At 39.2% G+C, this 16,524-nt stretch overlaps 1 long non-coding RNA gene across 3 annotated transcripts in view; it reads left to right on the top strand.

Annotated features, from left to right (window-relative positions):
• The window catches only part of LOC106148558, a 32,290-nt gene extending 16,041 nt beyond the window's left edge, over window positions 1-16,249 (top strand). For all 3 annotated transcript variants that reach the window (XR_001234122.1, XR_001234120.1, XR_001234121.1), the window contains 4 exons: window positions 456-636; window positions 1,948-2,000; window positions 9,080-9,147; window positions 13,989-16,249. This is a non-coding gene — a long non-coding RNA (uncharacterized LOC106148558). The remainder of the gene's footprint in view (window positions 1-455; window positions 637-1,947; window positions 2,001-9,079; window positions 9,148-13,988) is intronic.
• Window positions 16,250-16,524: the final 275 nt, after the last annotated feature.

Below are 16,524 nucleotides of genomic sequence, written 5' to 3'. Positions count from 1 at the left end.
ATAAACTGATTATCGCAGTTATTTACTTATTTTTTACAGTACCAGAAAGCTGACTGGCATAAATAATAAATTACAGTTTTTTCACATTAGATGATAAATAAAAGCAATTGTAAGGCACGGTGTGGCAAAAGTGACGTTGTTTTAGAACAATTACACATTGCATCCCTTTCCTGTCTTCTTTATTGTTCTTAGATCTTATAAGCATCAGTATATATGTTTATTTGTATATAATCTCTTTTCACCCACTGGAGTGTAAACTCCATGATAGAAAGAATTTGTAGTAAAAAATCTGTAAGAAAACATTTTCCTGGTGAAAGTGATCCATAATGTTTACTGTGTGTAAGGTTTTTTTTGTCTCTGTAAGAGGTTTTTTATTCCCTGATGTTTGAAATTTTTGTATTGGACACTCATTCATGCATTACTTTAAGGAAGGAAATAAACAGTATTTTCTCAAGCTCTGTGGCAACCAAGATAAACTACGTGGAATTCACAGGAAAGCCGAGGAGCTTGCGTGCCAGATCTCTGTGGGGAGGAGATGCCTGAGCCAATCTTTACATATGCGTTGGGAAAACCCGGATGGAGAAAGGAAGAAGGAAGGTTTTGCGAGAAGGAACTATTTACAGAGTCGAGAGGCATGTAAGTATAGAACGTCATGGGCATTGTGAATAATTTCCATATACAGAAAGAAATAGGGCACTGAAATTCTAGAGGTAAGCAGGGGTCATATGCTGAGTTTGTTTACATGCTATGTCAAGAGTTTCATTTTACAGCGCTCCTACTCTATTCCTGCGTATTCTCACTTCTGATTTTTAAAATCATTTCCCTGTGAGCACCCAGGTTACAGTTAGAGTCTTAACATCTATTTTCATCTCTCTGTAGTTTATCTTCCATGAGCCACACTGTTTTGCTTTGCATCCATGGTTCCTTAACACAAATATTAGTCCTATCATGATTGTTCCCTTTTCTGATATCATAATCTTCTCTAGCATATCTAGATTCATCAAAGACCCAGTGGGAAGTGCTATAATTTTTTGCTTTTAAAAAATCAAACATATTTTAAAGAACTGTAGTGGGCTAGAAAAGTATTCTGTCTACAGAAATATTTGCTATGTGTTATTCTTCCTGCATTCTTGATATTATAGGCCATATTTGAGTATTATTTTTTTCTGCCCAAAGATGTTCCTTTAACAATTCTAGGGCAGATCTGCTGACAACAAATTCTTAATTTGTTTACCTCCATCTGAGAATGTTTCATCTTCATTCTTAAACGATATCTTCTCTGGATATCAAATTCTGGGTTAAAATTATTTTTCTTTCACCACTTTACAAATATTGTTTAACTTCCTTCTGGCCTCAATAAGACAGCTGCAGTCATTTGAATAAATATTTCCCTAAAAGTAAGGCATCGTTTGTATCTGGCTGCCTTCGTGATATTTTTCTTGTCTGTAGCTTTCAGCAGTTGGTTTACATCAGCTTTGAATATAAATTTCTTTCTTTCTTCTTCCTGTTTGGGTTGTTGCATTTCTTGAATCTAAGACTTTGCCATTTCTGCAAATCTGGCCATTATTTTTTCCAAACATTGTAACAAACATATCCTTTTTTGTCTCTGTCTTGGATTAGGGTAACACAAATATTAGTCCTGTTATTATTGTTGCATAGGTCTCTGAGGTCTTTTAATTTTTAAAAGCCTTTTAAGTCAGTTTTTTTTTTTTTCCAGACCAAATGATCTCTATTGCTTCACTAGGTTCACTTATATTACTTTTGTCATTTCTATTTAATAAATTTTTAAAGTTGTTATTGTATTTTTTAGTTCTAAAGTTTCCATTTGGTTTTACTTTACATATTTTATTTAATGTTAAGATTTTCTGTCTTTTCATTTATTTCAAAATAACTCAACCTTAGTCTCTGGAGCACTGTCATTATAGTGGATTTAAATATCATTGGCAGGTAATTACAACATCTGTGTCCTCTCAGCGTGGGAAGCTGTTGATTATCTTCAGGTAAGTTGAGATTTTCTGGGTCATCGTATGGCAAGTAGTTTTGGATTATATGCTGGACATTTTGGATACAGAAGCTCCTCAGTTTATGATGGGTTTATGTCTAGTGAATTCACTGCAAGTTGAAAATATCATAAATCAAGAATGCATTATATCAGTCAGCCTTGCATCACTACAACAAAAGCCATGACACAGGCTACTTGTAAAGAAGAGAGGTATGGATGGCTCCATTGATCTGGACTTCTGGTAAATTGTTAAATCATAATGGAAGCATGTGTCAGATGAGTGCTCACATTTTGAGCCAGGAAACAGAGAGAGAGGGAGAGAGAGGGAAAGAGAGAGGAAGTCCCACATCCCTGTTGAGCATGTATCCTCAGTGACTAAGGACCTCCCAGTGGGCTCCACCTCCAGAGGCCCACAGCACGCTACAGTATCTTGGGAAAGGACCCAGGCTTTTGATATGGCCATGTGGGAGATGCTTAAACTACAGCACTCATTTAGTGCACCTAATCTTTAGGACCTCATAGCTGAACAACACAGTGCTGTGGAGGTATCTGCTTCTCCTTATGACTGTGTTGCTGATTGGGAGCTACGCCTACCTGCTCCTGCCCAGCATCACAGAAAGTATCAAACTGCATATTTCTAGCCCAGAGAAATATCAAAATTTTAAACTCAAAGTATGGTTTCTACTGAGTATGCATCAATTGCTTTTGCATGACTGTACGCTGGGGACCATCTGTATTAGGAGATCCTGGATCTTGCTTAAATCCTATGAAAAATGTTGGTATCTGTGTTCCAGCAGGCAATTGGCCAAGTTGGGGGCAGACCAGAAACACCAGCTAGTCTTCTGCAGACTGTTGCTTCAATATCAGCTCCCCTTTTAGAGCTCTTGTGCACACACAGTCCTTTCAGTGTGCGTCACTGAGTGGTCAGTGTAGGATAGGGGCAGTGGTCATAGCCATTGGAATGCTGTTTAGAGTCGAATTTGCAAAAACGTAGCTGAAGGGTTTCCCAGGATCTCTTAAACAGTCTATGGTGTTGCTTCTTCACATTCCTTACCCTGCACTATTTCCTGTTTCTGGAGGCAACCAGTTTAGTTTTCTGGGACAGAAAGCTGGGGCTTTTGCCACACACTTCCGGTGATTCCATCTGGATCCAGATCTGGTGCAAAGCACTAAAAGGACAGAAGAGGGTGGGAAGGAATTACTCCACCGCCTGTCCGCCTGTCTCCTCTGCCTGAAGATGAAGCTTCCCCTCAGGGATGTAGGGACTTGGACCCTTCATTGCTATCTCAGCCATGGTTGTGGACCCACGTTTTAGGCATAGGCATGAGAGGATTAAGAAAAAGGAAGAAAAATGAAGTTCTAAGCGTTGGGAAGCTTGTGTTCTGCTCCTTAAGCTTCTTGAGCCAGAACTGGAGGGAGATTCTCAGCACTCTCCTTGTTCATAGCCAAAGTCCACTTCTGGATTTCAGGCTAAATTATACCCAGGCCTGGAGATGCCAAATAAAAGTTAAACATTCCTGCCATTTGAGCAGTATTTGATTTTTTTCCTAGTCTCCTTGTTACTTTTCACTTTTCAGACTTTTCAACAGCTTCTCTAGCTTTTGCTTCAGGTTTTATACCTGTGTGAGGTACACTGGCAACTATTAAATGATTGATGATGAGTGAGAGGTTTTCATAGATTCTACAATTAGAAGTTTTTAATGAATTCCATTTTGAAAATTGTTCGTTTTCTTTTATGAAGGGCGGTTCAATTTCTTCCTTGTAAAATTCCTCTCTAGAGGACTCAATATCAATCTTCTAGATATTAAACTAATTGTTCTCTGCTATCCTGAAAGAAATAATGTTCTTCATATTGTCTTTTACTCCTTAAAGTATTTGTTGTGGCTTAATATGTGACTGATTTTTCAAATATTTTACTGTTTTATGCATCATTTCAATATGATGACTATTTTGAAGTACACAGTCTTATTTGTGTATCTTTGTGTTCTAAAAGTCAAAATGAAACCAAAGCTTTGCTGCTTCTGAAGAAACAAGGAAAGTGTTGAACTATTTAAAACCAGCTACTGGAGCTGGGGATTTAGCTCAGTGGCACAGCGCCTGCCTGGCAAGTGCAATGTCATGAGTTCGATTCCTGGTACCGGAAAAAAAAAAACAAAAAACAAAAAACCAGCTACTGCCATACAAAAATCCTGTCAGTCACTGGAATTTTCATTTCTGAGTGTATTCTATTGATCAAATAGTCTTGACCATTTTACTATCCTTTTTTCATTTAAAATTTAAAATGTAATGATAATCTTTTGTCTGTGACTGTACTTGATTGTTTGCATTGAAATTGGAAGGTTCATTCTTATAACATGAAAAACAAATTTAAGATGAAATGATACAAAACAAAATTCTTGTATTAACTAAACATAGAAGTAAAGACTATTTTTAATCTTGTATTAAATAAAATTATTTATAACTAGAAAACTACCACACAGGATATATGTGTGGACTATTAAGAAATAGAGAGGAAAAGAAAGTGTCCAGATGTATCAACTAATTTGATCAATTAATGATCAAAACTCTAACTTAGTCCTGTGTTGTCTCTTTATGAAACATGGGTATGGTATAGTTACAATGAGTTACAATGGTCTTGTGTTGTAGTTGATCCTTTAAAATTCACGAACCTTTAACATTATTCCACAGTAACTATACACCAGAGACTTTAGTCTCACTGGGCTTCAGTCATCTGAAGGAATTCCAACTATAGGAAACAGTGTTGTAGACACTGTAAAGTGGATTGCTGGACTCTTGAGAATCAGGCCTGGGCGGGAGGTCAGCTTATCCGCCATCTTTTGCCATCTTTTGTCAGGAGAGGAGAGTTGAGTTGGATGCCTGCTTCCTCAAAGAAGCCTGTGTGCATAGCAGTCATATGTTCCCTAAGGGCTGTGAATTGATGCTCTATAAGATTCTTCAGCAACACCTATCTGGAGTGGACAAATTCCTTCTAGATACTTTTGCCTTTTGGAAGTCATCACTGCTATCTAAGCATTCATTCATTGCTTCAATAAATATTTACTGACTGCAATGGTAGGCAGTAAAACAGTTTCACTTTAAGCTACAACCTAGCAAGAAATAAAGTTTATGTGTCGCTGTGATAGGAGGAGTATAAGATTTGTGGGGTGCATAAGCAGGATATGTGACTCAAAGGAGGTCTAGGATAATGCTCAAGGCCAAGTACAAGAGGCGAGAGATGAGATGATGAAAGATTTCTTTGACTTTTATCTGCTCAAATAAGTCTCCTAAGGCCTACAGCCTGCAAACTGTGCTTTGTTGTTTCACTTCCAGATTATTTGGCATCTTCTAAGGAATGAGTCCCTGGCAAACTTAATATACTTTTTCTCTATGTGATGCCAAGGACTTAAATTGTACACATATTTATGGAGTACTATTGATCTATCCACGTATAGACTGGGTTGGAAATTATACTATGAATTTAATGTCTCCACTAGCTTATTCGCAGGTACTTTTTGCTTTGTTTCCTCTTCTTGTCATTAGAAGTTTCACTTCCAAGTTCATTCCTTTATGTTAGTTATTGTCCCACAGCATAGCAATAGAAGAGCAACCTTGTTTGGCTGGGCCACGTGAATAAATTGATGAAAGGAGTGGAGAAGAGGCTGCAATGTCCAAAGCCTTCAGGAAAGAAGAGAAAGATTGGAAAGTGAAGAGGACACTGAATCGCATTTCTGTGTTCATGGACAAGAGGGCTTTTGATCATGGTCATTTACGTCTGGTTATGTATAAGTGAATTTAAGACTTTCCCAGTGACGGCATGCAGACACTCTAATGCTGTGCTGGAGAATCTGCATATTCAGTTTTCATAGTACAATTCAAATCTATTTCACTAAATAGAATACCCTAACGAAGTAAGCATGAAGTGGCTGAGATTGGGCTTGAACAGCCACTGTCTCAAGCCGCAGTGGAGTCTGGTGTGAGAATATACGTGCCAGAAAGCAGTTCCCATGGAAGGAGCCATTCACATGATGTGCTTGGTCAATAACTGCTGTAGAATGAATGAGGAGACAAGGCGCAATGTACAATACTGCACTTGTCACAGATCACATCCTACTCTGTCTCTTTATTTTTTATTTTTTATTTTTTTTGGTTTTTCTCCAGTACCAGGAACCGAACTCACGACCTTGCGCTTGCCAGGCAGGCACTTTGCCGCTGAGCTAAATCCCCAGCCCCTACTCTGTCTCTTTAAAGGATGCTGTTTTCCTGTTATATGAGAGAACATGAAAGTTGTACCTCTGGTCTTTATGCATTTTCGTGGTTGAGAAGATGGTGTAAACCAGTGTTAGAAAAATACACTTCGATAACATTTGATTCTTATGGACATGGTCAGCTTTACAGAACAAAATCAATGAAGATCTGTCTACTGTGTAATCAAGGAACCATCAAGGACCACTGCAAAGAGCTGGACTTATGTTGCTTGTATTACCATGAGAATTTCTATCATTAGTATAAAGCATTAGGTGCTAATATAATACTGTATGATTAATTGTCTAAAACAAAAAGTGAGGTGATGAGCTCTTTCACTCAAAGTAATTTATATTATACAATCATTCAGTTGCTTAGTTTCTAAACTTTATCTCTTTACACCATAATTTACATAGAAAATGTGCTGCATTTCTGCTTCCTAACCATTGCTTACCCAAGCAGGCACAATCTTTTATAATCCTGTTTTGTGCCATCATATTTACTTTATAAGTTAGAAGCAGCACATTTGCAGTTTCATTCAGACCATCTTATTATAGCAGCTGAATAAAACAACATTGATGTAAGTCAAAGAATTAGAATCTGTGCATACATTGATACTGATACACATACATGTTTTTGTAAAAGTGGCAACAGCACTAAAGATTAAGATATGAGTTTTCCAGCAAGAAAATGCATATAATTCACAAACAATGTTAAGTACACAAGCTTAAATACTGTATAGCTTCTCTCATTTGAGTTATCCATAGTACAACTAGCAAAGAAATTGAAGGCACGTACAAAGATTTAAACTGCATCAGGGACAGGTACCAACTACCCGAAATGAATGTAATCATTGTATGTTGAAAACATGAACCGAAAACAATGGGGGAAGGGATCTGGAGGTGGAGGGAGGGAGGAAGGTGGGGAGGGAAGGGGAATAGGAAGAATCAGAACGTGTTAAGTGCAGGTACCCACTGCCCAAGATGGATGTAAACAATGGAGTAAACATCATGCAGTGCAACCACGTATTAGTAAGAAATGAAACGTGAGTAAAAAGATATGAGTTTTGCATTTATATATTCATTTGCTTTTGTGAGGGGTACTGGGAATCAAACTCAGGACCTCATGTTTGCCAGGCAGGTGCTGCGCCACTGAGCTAAATCCCCGGCCCTGCATTTATAAATACAGTGTCCTAGAAAATTCCTGTTTAAAAATTGCTTAAAATTTTCATTAGAAAGGCTTCAGGAAGCTTTAAAAAAAAATTTGGTCACATAAAATATAGGAAGAATAACCCAGAGATAGATAGCTTTGCAGGATCATTTTTCTTACTTAGTTTAATTCAAATCAAATGATACATATGCTCCTGAAAAAGTGATAACATCTGGTAACTGCAATAAATTTACACTTTAACTGGAAACACTGGGATCATTTCAATTCAATGCCAAGGCAGTTGCTTTGATAAGGACACACACACCGTGCCTAGAGGAAGTGACTCCACTTTACCTGGGATGTGGTGCTCGCTCTAGGAGTGATTTCTTGCCTTATGAGGAAAGTATAGTTCTTACACTCACTCATGCTCACAGGTATGTCCAACCTACAGCTCATCTTTGCCTCTGTCCTTTTTTTTTGAGTGAATAGGAATTGTTTTGGCCACATATAAAATGTATATTTAATATATATGTAATAAATTCCTTCGAAAATATTTTTCAGTATAATAGTTAAAAAGGGAACAAAGATCTCGTTAGCAGTTTGGACACAGCTGCCAGAAGCTGGGATTGTAGTGAGGGGTGACAGGAAAGCTCTGGGGCGTGGCTGCCTGCATGGGGAGAGCATTGGTAGATGCTTTCATGGCACAGAGGTAACTAGGTTAGGGGACAACGATGGCAGTGGAGGGACTGCAGTGCCAGCCCACCCCAAGGACACCTAGTGACTCAGCATCTCTGCGCTGTGCCTGCCGAGGAAGGATCTTCACACAGGTGCCCTTGTGGAGACGGCAGGCTATTTACCAACCTCTCCTCCTGACCTCACCTCCCACCACTCTAGACCTGGAAAGCTCAAACGAATCAGGAACATTGAAACAGTGGGAGTAAAAATCCTGAGGAAAAATGAGAGCTACCCCCATGAACTAAAGCTTCCTTATGCTATAGCATGTGTATGAGTAGTTTAGCTGGGCCTGATACCGAGGAATTTCCTAGAGGTGAAGGAGAAATATTTCAGAGAAATTGCTGGTGACAGGAGCTCTCCTCTAGCAACCCAGAAATAAGAGCCACTGTTGGGCTCTCTGACACCACAGAGTTTACCTTTCTGGCCTGGAGATGGCTTTCAGTGTCCATCGTCATGTTGACTTGGAATTCTAGGCAGGAATTCTAGACATGTGCGTTAAAGTGTTCTACTATGGAGCAGCTGCAATCCCATATTGGGTAAAGCTGGATAGAGGCTCTGGGTTTCTTAGCATTAGAGTGGAGACATTTCCTTGCATTTCTTCTTTGTATGATGCCTTGTCTCTAGCAGGGACTTTCCTGACATTAGAAAGTTTTGGTTTCCCATAAACAAATTCCAGCTTCCTGGAAATAATGACAGTGTATATCTTAGAAGTAATGCTATTGTGCATCTTGAAAACACCACTTGGAAGATGTTGACCCACTGTTACTGGTTGTGAGAGGTGGTGTGATGGACTATTCTAGGTGTATAATAATCAGATTATTCATTAGTAATTTACAGGGGAGACACATTTAGTGTCATTTGGTTTGGTGTTAATGCGAAGGTGAAAATTCATTTTGATACTGATGATATTTTCTACTCTTGTATCTTTAATTTGGATTAAAATGATTACAGTTATAAAGAAACACCTAGGACATAAAACATGGAAGGACAGAAGAGTTCTAGCGTCAAGGAGATTGCTGGTGAGTCTGGAGCTAGAGAAGATTTCCTAGCTGGAAGTGATGTGTCACGGTGTTAGCTCTGATCCTTTTGCTGTGTCTGGACATGGAACTGGGTGTGATGTTTAGGTTCTGGGCCCTGATTTCTGAGACCGGAAGTGCTTGGGGGTGATTGGGTTGCCAGCAATTAGCTCTGGGTTTCTTTGTCAAAAGCAAGGTGAGAACTTTGCCCTTGGCTAGGCCCCTCAAAAGGGTTTCCTTTTACAAACTACTGCTCCTGAGCTAATTAAAAATGGCATTCATGCCAAACAGAGAACTGTCCCAGGTCACACCTTATCTGCAACTTGAATCATCATGCCAGACTGTTCTGTTTATTGGATTTTAATTCAGAAATGCCTTCTTGGATCACAGTCTCTTCTTCTTTATCCCCTTCCCTTTAACAATTTTCTTCTCCTGAGCTTTTACTCCATTTTGATTTTAACCTTTCTCCAGAAGTTTTAATTACTAGATAATGACATTTGGGGAATAAAAGCAAAAGAAACAGTTTCAGCTTTCAGCAAGTTCACAGTCTAGTATGCAAAAAGAAGAAAGGAATCAGAAAATGACAAGACCATGCAGCAAGAAATTTGTTAGACTGTTGTTGTTATCATGTCTATTAGAGTGATCAAATATATGGTGATATTTAAGAAATTTATTACAGTAAAGCACACATTGCCAGCAATCCTAGACCAGTTATCTAAACCAAAGTAGTTCTGACTGCAATGAGCTAATTTAATTATTTCAATTTCTTTCTGAATATGGTCAACAGTATAAAAGTAAATGTTATTATCTAGACTTGGAGAAGAACTGGAAGCAGAGAAACCCAAAAGATAGATGGAAAATTAGGGAACATCGATTTAGACATTTTGTAAAACAGGAAGAATAACATGGTCACAGAAATAGAAAAGATATTTTTCCCAACTAGTGTTGATAGTCCAATAGAGGCTGGAGTATATGATTGTATAGTACCATCTACCTTTGCTAGTGATTCATATGTTTTCATAGGTAAAAAGATTTTCTCTACAAAAAACTCTTTATCAACTGACTCCATCCATCCTCTTTTCCTTGATAATAGTTGTACAGAGAAAAGTACGTGGTGGTAAACTTCGTTAGGTGTGTAACTATAGTGGATGGGTACATAAGCTACTATGGTCTGGTTCTTAACTGTTGACCGAAGGATTATGTGTGGAAGGCTTGGTTCCTACCTTGGCAACATTGGGCAGTGGTAGAAACAAACAGATGAGGCTATGTAGCCCATGCTCAGGTCCCCGGAGGACCCTGGAAGGACCTTGTGAGACCTTGCTGTCTTCCTCTCCTTTTCTATTTCCCGTTGTGAGATGAATGGTTTTTCTCCTACCTTAATGTGTCACCATGGGACCAAAACAGTGAGGCCAGTCTATCATGCATGCAAACCACCCAACCCATGGGCCAAAATAAACCTTTTTTCTTTATAAATTGATTATACCAGGTATTTGTTATACTAGCCAAAAGATAAATAACACATGTACCTTTTAGAGAACAATATTTTGTATGGATCACATTCTTTTATGAGTTCTGGAGCATTCTATATTTCTTGTTCAATGCAGGAGATTGAATTAAGGCTCTTGAGATCCATTTTGTACCTAAGTACCCAAAGTGATTGCATTCACTGTCCCCCTTATTTTATATAGCCACAGTTCATTTAACTGACATTGCTCACAAATGAGGTGTGCAACATAAATTAATTTCCCAGGTAGCTGAAGCTTACCTATTATACTACCAAAGTGATTCTGTTTCAGTGTGTTTGTTGGAAATCTTTTAAAATACACTATACACTTCCAGTTCTTCTTATACAAAGTACGTTGTGTAAAATTTATTCTGTTCCTTGATGATCTTCAATCATCTTTATGAACATCAGTGTTTATGTTGCACAATACAGTAAAGCCCCAAGGAACTATTCAGGTATAATTGTTTTCCTGTAGACCAAGACCATCCCATAGTTGGAATAATTATTTTGAAAAGATTCCAGCAAAGCAAATAACACTGTGTGCTGTGGGTCCACCTAGATGTGGCTGAAAATCTTAGCTCTCTCATGATGGACTGAGTTATTAGTTAGGTGAGTTCTTCACCACTTGTAAGTCTTTACTTTCCCCTGGCTCAAACAAGGATGATAAGAGGAGCAAATGCTGAATATGTCCTGGGGGTGAACCACTGTGTTACGTTGAAGCTTGACTAGCATGAGAAGCAGTATAAAGATAATCATCATTTAATGAGCTACTTACTTGACACCTGCTTGGAGTTATGAGCTGGTGGTCAGACTTACAACCCATATTCAAACTTATGATACAGGAACATGAGTAGTAGTGTGGCTTATGGTGTCTTCTTTTACAGTAAAATACTGTCATTCTTGCTGATTGTACTGTACTGTTTGGTTTTATGTTCTGTTTTGCATCAGAGTACTGCATGTAAGAGTTGTGTAAAGAAAGTAAAGTCCTCAAATTGGAGCTTCCTCTGACCATCTCCTTGTTCTGAATATTATAATGTGTGTACTATGTACAATTCCTCATTTAGCGACCGATTCATCTAATGACCTAGCTGCAGAAACATAACTTGGGTGTAAACAAGGTTAAAAAGGCAGACTCTGGTACCTGACCATTTCCTGTCTTTGTGATTTTAGGTAGATTACTTAACCTCTCCATGACTTGCTTTTTTCATTAGTAAAAGTTGAGCATAAAAACATGTTCCTCATGTAGTTACAGTGACAGCTAACATTCAAAACACCGAGATGAGTGCCTCAGTCCTAGACACACTGAGTGTAGAATTATGCAGATGATGGTCTCATTTAAGCCTCATAGCACTCCCAGGGGTCATTTAATATAATGATTTTTAAATCTAGAAGTGAAGAAACTCAGGCTTAGAGACCTTAGACAACTTGTCAGGTTCACACCACTAGCGAGCAAATGTTGAACCCAGACCAAGGATGCAACCACTGGACAAAACAACTGCACGTGCACTCCACAGTCTGGGGGATGCAGGGCACAGCCTACAGAGCCTTGTGAAGCAGCCCTGCCAGTAACACAGGCTGCCTCTCTAGCTCACACACCAGTATTTGAAGGGCAAGTGAAACACTACATACGGAGACGCCCGCTAGAGTTCAAATACAGGTTGAACGTGCCCTCAAGAGTTCCTGAATCAGGAGCTTGGTCCCTCGTGTAGCCATGCTGAGGAGTGGTGGAACTTTAAGAGACGGAAGATCACTGGGCATCGGCCATTGGGAGGTCAGTGGGTGCTGCCTACTGGAGGGATGCAGTGGTTCTCGTGGGATGCCAGTTCTCATGAGAGTGAGCTGTTATCAAAAGAGGGAGACCGGCTGTTGCTGTCCCTCTGGCTGCCTGTCTTATGGTCTCATACACTCCGTGCCACCATCCATCCGCTATGTTTGGAGGCCCTCTCCAGAGAGGACAGCATGCTCTTTGGACTCTCAGCCTCGAGAAGTAGGAGCTGGATAAACCCCACTCCCCTTAACTCCTACTGCAGTTGTGGTTTGATTTGCTCAGTACGTGGATCATCTTCTGGAGAGAGCAGTGCCGTTCACTTTGCCTAACACAGTTGCGAACGGGCTCACTCACATTCTCGGCACTTCCAGGTGTTAGAACAGTCCCATTTCCACGCTTTTCATCCAGTCTTGTACATTTGAAGACTTTGGACTCAAATTGCATTCAAGGTTCTCTCTTTTTTTAAAAAGCATAACTAGAACTGTCAGGATCTTCAGCTACTGGAAGTCTCCCTGTCCCCACTTCATCCTCTAGCCGCTGGCTTCTCTGTTAGGTTCAGACGGAGAGAAAGAAAGAGGTGGGCAAACCTTACCAACTGTTGGAACTGGCTACAGAAGCAGTGACCTGTTCATTGGTGAGCAGCCTCTCGTGCACGCTGGTCATGTACCTCTGTATGGACTGCAGGAGGGCCCTGGGCAGGTTTCCTGCTGATTCTCTGATCTAGAAGATCCAGGTCTAGTTTAGTATCTGTTCCCTGCACCCTTACTCAGCTCCTGCCTCTCTCCACAACATATTGCTTGTGGGTCCCTCTTGGGAGAGGTTCTTGCAAGATGAACCAAACCCCCTTGCTGCCTTTTATGCATAAGGACATCTTTATTGAGGATATATTTGCATAAAATCGTACATATTGGCAGACAAATAAATGATATTACATTCACTTGTGTAAGAGACTAAAAACAGTGGTTATGGAGGCAAGGTAGCAGCATGCAAACATGACCATGTTTATAAAATTCAACTGCAAAAGTAAAAAAAAATGCATGTAGGATATTTTTGCAGATATGAAAAATACATTAAAGGTAAAATACAAAAGTATGGTAACAGAGAAAGATGATATTAAAATTTATTTTAAACTGAATTTTCCAACTTTTTGTATTACTACTATAATAAAAATAAATATCTGTCCCTATATGAAAAGACAGTTTTGAAAATAATCTACTCTGAGGATTCAACCTCTGACATATGACAGAAACTATTAAAATTTTGTGCATTGAAAAGCCCGTGGTTGTCTAAAAGACAAGACACATAATGTTGGAGAAGGAGGGAGGGAGGGAGGGAGGGAGAGAGAGAGAGAAATATAAGTGTAGTTAATCCTAAGGAGAACCTAGCTACCTTCTGAGGTTTGCACTCGCCACAGCCTGAACAGTGCACGTGAGGATCCACAGTTCTCTGTTCTTTTAACCTTGTATTCTTTCTCTTTCCCCAGCTCATAGTGTTCTGGAGGTGAACCTGTGAGTGTGCTGATTACACAAGCAAGCAGCTGGGAAATAAAATGCTTTTCTCCCTGTCTTGCAGAAATTCTAGCATTACGAAGGTGATTTTCATGAAGATCCCACACCCAGTGGAGTTTGGATGGAGACTTCTGTTGCAAAAGAGAGGAGATCATCTTTCCCTGGACCCTGAACTTCTGAAAAAATCCATTCATTCTTTTGCCTTGCAATGGCAAGCAGAAACATCAAAACGACACCCAGGATTAGGAGGCAGATTTATTTACGGCGACGGGCACCGACAGGGAATCAATTGTCCCTCAACATGTCAGGCCCTGAAGGCTCAGGGAGGGAGGTTTTTATGGGGTTGCAAACAAAAAGCAGAGTATTTGGCTGACTTTGATTGGTTCTTACAACATCCATCATAGTGACCAGTTATGCATCACAGTGACCCGCCATTTCAAGGAGACAGTGGTGACAGGAACTGTAACAGGAACCTGGGCAACTAACAAGTTGGCTGGGAGAATTTTCTGCTACAGGCTTGCATCCTCATTGTGTCTGCCTGGCAGAGGTGATGGGCATCTGGCAGGTTAGAGAAGATTCTTTGACCTAATGGCCTACCATTAGGTCCTAAAGCTGTATCTGACTCTACTAGATATTTGCTTAGAATGCTAATAATTTGCATGTTTGGTGTATTTGTACCTCTGCAGTAGTTTCTGAAAATGGGACAAAAATCCTGTATGGCCATTCTGTTAAACTCTACTAAGCTGTAAACACGAGAGATCCGGGTCCATTATCCTGCTGTCCTCATTTTATATCTCTAATATTAAGGTAGTATTTGAAAAACTAGGTATTCAGTGAATGCGTATTGAATGAATGAAAGGCCAGATGTAATGCAAAGAAAAGCTGATCCTAAATTCTGTGATCCACATTAGATGGAGAAAATATAATCCTGGAAATATGTACCTGGAGAAATTGCTGTCATCATTTTCATGCTTTATAGCATCTAAAGTTCTTAAATTGGTCCCTCTGATACCATTGTGTTTATTGTGTGGATTTCTATACTCTTATATTTTGGTTTAATTTTCTACTTATTAGTTAAATAATTACCTTGTGAGAACTGTGGGAATATACTTAAAATATTACTGTTGTTTTACAGAGTTCTGCTGTAATGTAATGACTATGACTAGGATCTCAAATCTGTTTGGAATTATTAAAAGGCACAGTCTAACACATATTTTTACTTTTGTGCATTCTTTCCCAAATCACATTGCACTAATTCCTCTTGGGCCTAAGTGATTTTTTTCAGTTTTGTACTCATTCTAATATACCAGCTTCTTTTGCTGTGCTTTAAAATTTTCTTTCTGAAATCTTTGTTTTAAAGCAAAGCATTCAAGGTAAAATTTAAGTTCCAATTCAGTCTGTCAGATCAATATGAACAAAATTTAATGAAAATTACTGAATGTTGTGTTTTATAATTCCTTGGAAAATTCTAGACCTTTACCCCATGCCCAAGTGGAGTCCCTGAAGAAATCAGCCAAGAGTTATCTTTAGTTATATTAGTGGAATTTCTTGATAGGAAAAATCCTGAGATATTCTTACCAAGAACACAAACAAAAGTAGTCAAAGGGTTCTGTTCCAGTGTTTTAAAAATGTATGGAAGAGGAGAAATGGCATAAACCTCTTTCAGAGGTCATATTCTAAAAATTTCTAGGAGTTTACAGAGATTCCTAAAGAAATGACTTACATACTCAGCCAATTGCTTGGCTATTTCAGGTACTTATAGGAAGCCTTAGAAGGCATGTTACCAAGGAAACCTTTTCCTCACTGGCAAAAGATAATTGTCCATGCATAGCTGGGCTGTAATCTTGATATACTCCAATTTTATCTATTTTAGCACCAGAGGAGAAAACATTGTCAGAACCAGAAGCAGAAGGATAAAAGCAATTTTACCACCTCTAGTTGATTGTTAATATGGACAGCAATGCTCATTATAGTGATGATACTATTAATAAAATTATTATAAACATATATAAATCATTCTATCTTAGTCTACTGGGACCCCTATAAGTAAAGAACCATAGACTAGGTGGCCTGAAGAACGAACATTTATTTCTCACGGTTCTGGAGGCCATGTTATCCAGGATTCAAGCCCTAGCTGACTCCATGTTTGGTCAGGGTCCACTTCCTGCTTCAGAGAGGGCTGTGTTCTCATTGTGTCCTCAATGGTGCTATTGTCTGAAGTCCAAAGCCCTCATGTTCTAATGCCACTGCACTGCTAATTGGGCTTCCAAGTATGCACTGAAGGATATAAACGTTCAGTCTACAGCAAACCTGTCTGTAGTTTTATTTATTTTTTATTTTTTTATTTTTTTTCCGTTTTTCTCCGGTACCGGGAACCGAACTCACGACCTTGCGCTTGCCAGGCAGGTGCTTTTGCCACTGAGCTAAATCCCCAGCCCCTGTCTGTAGTTTTAAAAAACCGCCCTTGCTTAAACTGTATCTCTTGTGAGATATTATTGGCATCAATCTTGTCCTAGGATGAGGAAACTAAAGGCAGGAGTGCCAGGAGTTAAATAAGGGCCTGGAAGTTGTACTCAGCCTCCTTGATTCCAGAGAGTATT

The sequence above is a fragment of the Chinchilla lanigera genome, unplaced genomic scaffold (genome assembly GCF_000276665.1).
Source record: "Chinchilla lanigera isolate Chin_1 unplaced genomic scaffold, ChiLan1.0 scaffold00022, whole genome shotgun sequence".
NCBI lineage: Eukaryota > Metazoa > Chordata > Mammalia > Rodentia > Chinchillidae > Chinchilla > Chinchilla lanigera.
The sequence above is the reverse complement of the archived record's forward strand: the minus strand, read 5'-3'. Positions and strand labels throughout refer to the sequence as shown.